This window comes from Dromiciops gliroides, chromosome 4, assembly GCF_019393635.1.
Source record: "Dromiciops gliroides isolate mDroGli1 chromosome 4, mDroGli1.pri, whole genome shotgun sequence".
In the NCBI taxonomy this organism is placed as follows: domain Eukaryota; kingdom Metazoa; phylum Chordata; class Mammalia; order Microbiotheria; family Microbiotheriidae; genus Dromiciops; species Dromiciops gliroides.
The window spans coordinates 230717408-230721358 of NC_057864.1; the positions used below are offsets into that span (position 1 = coordinate 230717408).

General features: G+C 37.0%; 1 non-coding gene across 1 annotated transcript; it reads left to right on the plus strand.

The window, feature by feature from the left end:
- Nucleotides 1–3221: 3221 nt before the first annotated feature.
- On the plus strand, nt 3222–3328 carry LOC122726871. Its single transcript, XR_006352864.1, has one exon. It is a non-coding gene; the product is annotated as a U6 spliceosomal RNA (small nuclear RNA).
- Nucleotides 3329–3951: the final 623 nt, after the last annotated feature.

Consider the following 3951-nt stretch of genomic DNA (forward strand, 5'->3'; position numbering starts at 1 on the left):
GATCTAGCAGCTTCTACATCAAAGGACCAAAGGGCATGGAATATGATATTGCAAAGGGCAAAGGAAATGGGATTAAACCAAGAATCACCTACCCAGCAAAACTCATCATTATCTTTCAGCAGAAAAAATGGGACTTTAATGAAAAAGAAGACTTTCAGATATTTGTGATGAAAAGACCTGAACTGAATGGCAAATTTGACTTTCAAATACAAGACCCTAGAGAGCCATTAAAAAAACAATTGGAGCTGGGGGACATACCTGGGGTCGTACAGTGGGTGACTGTCTTGTATCTGAGGCCAGGTTTTAGCTGGGATCCCCCTGGGTCCAGGGCAGATGCTTTGTCCACTGTGTCACTTAGCTAGATGATAACATCTTTAGGGTTAAATTGAGGGGTGAAGGGAATTCCTTGGGGGAGGGGGAAGGGCAGGAGTAAAATCCTACATGAAAGTAACAGGAAAAGGCTTATGGAGTGGGGGAAGAGATGGGAGAGGAGCAGGGCAGTAAATGAATTTTATACTCATCAGAAAAGGCTCAAAGATCTTAAACTCATCAGAGCTGCCTCAGGGAGGGACTAACAGACACACCCAACTGGATGGAATAATCTATTTAATCTGGGCAGTAAATGAGCCTAACACTCATTAAAATTGGCTCAAAGACCTCAATCTCATTAGAACTGACTCAAGGGGGGCAGCTAGGTGGCGCAGTGGATAAAGCACCAGCCCTGGAGTCAGGAGTACCTGAGTTCAAATCCGGCCTCAGACACTTAACACTTACTAGCTGTGTGACCCTGGGCAAGTCACTTGACCCCAATTGCCTCATTAAAAAAAATTAAAAAAAAAAAAAGAACTGGCTCAAGGAGGGAATAATGTGCACACTCAATTGGGTGGAGTAATCTCTTTAATGCTGCAGGAAAATAGGAGGGGAAGGGGATAAAGAGAGAGGGGCAAAAGAAGGAAGGGCAGAGTGGTGGAGGGACATAAATTTTATATAATTCAGACAGAAGCAAATCCCTTTTGAAGAGGGATAGGATGAAAGAAGATGGAAAATAGAATAAATATCATGGGGAAGGGAATAGGATGGAAGGGAAACAGTTAACAATAGTAATCATGAAAAAGAGAAAAGGAGGAAAAATTGTACAAAAAATATTTATAGCAACTCTTGGTGGAGGCTAAGAATTGAGAATCAAGGGAATGTCCATCAATTGAGGAATGATGGAAAAAACTGTGTTATATGATTGTAGTGGAATGGTTTTGTGCTACAGGAAATGACAAACAGGATGATCCCTGAAAAACCTTGAAAACTAATGAACATCGATCTATAGTGAAGTGAGCAGAGCTGGGAGGACATTGTGCATAGTGACAGCAGTATTGTTCAATGAGCAATTGTGAAGGACTTAACTACTCTCAGCAGTGCAATGATCCAAGACAATCCCAAGGAACTAATGAGGAAGCTTACTATGCATCCCTATAGAAAGAACTGATAAAAAGAACACTTGTAGATTGTACTTATATAACCTGATTGTGATCTTGTGGAGGGGGGAGGAAAGGGAGGGAGAAAAATTTGGAACTCTAAATCTTATGAAAATGAATGTTGAAAACTACCCTTATATGTAAATGGAAAATAAAATAAATGTTTGTTGCTAAAAAAAAAAAAAAGAAAGAAATAGAGCTCTGGCATTCAAATGGAGCTACTTGATTATGCCTTTAAATCAAAATCACTCTGGCTTTCACTGATTGGCCAACAATATGTCCCAGACCAAGCCTTACTTGCTGATTGTTTGGGTTCTGATGGTTCAGAGTGAGTGTAAATAGCAATTATTTCTGTTCTGGTCAGAAACCCTGAGGGTCTTCCCCTCCCAGCTTGATTCTTTTGAGTATCCAAATTAAGCCATCTTTTGCCTCAATTTTTATCTAGCCTTTGACCACCGAATGGGTGGTCAAACTCAGACAAACTGAGACCTGAGAAAAAACTTATCTTAAAAAGACTAAGGTCTTCCACTGCATCCAGGGCCATTGCCAGTCAACCTGACCTATGTATTGCCATAGGACTACAAATGAGTCTGGAGGAGAGAGAGTGAGGCTGATGATGACTGCACAGCCCTACCTCACTTAAATCCAATTCACTTGCAAGTCAAGACCTTCTGAGGTCATTGGTCCTTGAAGAGGATGAAGAGGATGAAGAGGATGAAGGATGAACAACAATGCTTCTCTTGAATCTTGCATTTGAAAATCAAATTTTCTAAATGTTACCTTCCACATGAATTTCCTGATTCCTTTATCCAGTACTGTTTTCGCCTCCTTTCTTTTTTCTTTTCTTGCTTTATTTTTTTTGGTGAGGCAATTGGGGTTAAGTGACTTGCTCAGGGTCACACAGCTAGTGTGTTAAGTGTCTGAGGCTGGATTTGAACTCAGGTCCTCCTGAATCCAGGGCCACTGCTCTATCCACTGCACTATCTAACTGCCCTCTTACCTCCTTTCTTGTTTTTGTATTTTTTTGGTTTTTGCAGGGCAATGAGGGTTAAGTGACTTGTCCAGGGTCACACAGCTAGTAAGTGTCAAGTGTCTGAGGCCGGATTTCAACTCAGGTACTCCTGAATCCAGGGCCAGTGCTTTACCACTGCGCCATCTAGCTGCCCCTTCAGGGTTTTTTGTTTTTGTATTTTTTGTATTTTTTGTTTCCTCTTGCTTCCTTTCTAAAGACAGACAAATAATAAAAAAAATAAAACATACACATTTATTGTATTTATTTTCTATATATTTTATATTTACTTAATTAGGTAAATATCTTCCTTGACAGAATGAAACTTGCTTGAGAGTATATATTACAAACTCATCTTTAATATCCAGTACCTACTATAGTACATGGCACATAGTATATTGATTAAATGATTGCTTAATTGTTTGATTGAATATAAAATTTTATATAATTCACTTTTCCCAATTGTACTTTTACTCAGTGATCACTGGCCAAGGATCTTATCAAGGATATAGTATCAATAGTAATGTTAAAGCATATTGCTGTTTTAGAAATAGTGATTCTCATCATTATTATCTCACCTTTCCACCTCTTTGACACACAGATTGTATAATAAGAGTAGTGATTGACTTGGAATAGGAAATTGAAAGAAGTATTTAATATGAAGACCATTCCTAGATAAACAAGCAAAGGATATAAAGTTTTCAAAAACAAGGAATGCAAATTGTCATATAAAAGTGCTCTAAGTGCTTGCTTCAGCAGCACATATACTAAAATTGGAATGATACAGAGAAGATTAGCATGGCCCCTGCACAAGGATAACACACAAATTCATGAAGTGTTCCATATTTTTTGTTTCTGGGAAGAAACTCTAAATACAGAGGGGTTAACTTGTTAAAAAATCCCAATATGATGGCTTAACTGGACAACTTTAAAATTAGACAAGAACAACCCTCAGTTATATTAGTGAAAATCAGTGAATAAAAAGAATACTGTATAGTCAAATTATAAAATGGTTTACTTTATCCATATGGTCTGGTTATAGTTTTGTAGCTTCAATAAAATATAAATTCTAAATAGGAAAAAGGTGCTCTAAAATATTAATTATAAGAGAGTCATATTTAAAATAATCTCTTACTCAGAAAATGTGAAAAAATGAAAATGGTCAATGTTGAAAGGGATATCTCTTTCAATCAAAAGAAATCAATCAAAGGAAATCAAATGTACTAATAGGTTTCTAATGGAGTTGTAAATTAATTTGATGGTTCTGGAAAGTAGTTTTAAATTAAGCAAGAAAAATTGTTGAGCCTTTAATACCCTTTATATGTAGCAATGCTACATATTTAACCCAGGTTAAATATGGAGAGGAAACTGTAATATATAAGCTTAAATTTTTGTAGCAGAACTTCTGTGTCTTCTACTAACAGAAAACAATATGTACATATATAAGCAGATGCTTAAAATAAACAAAGCCTA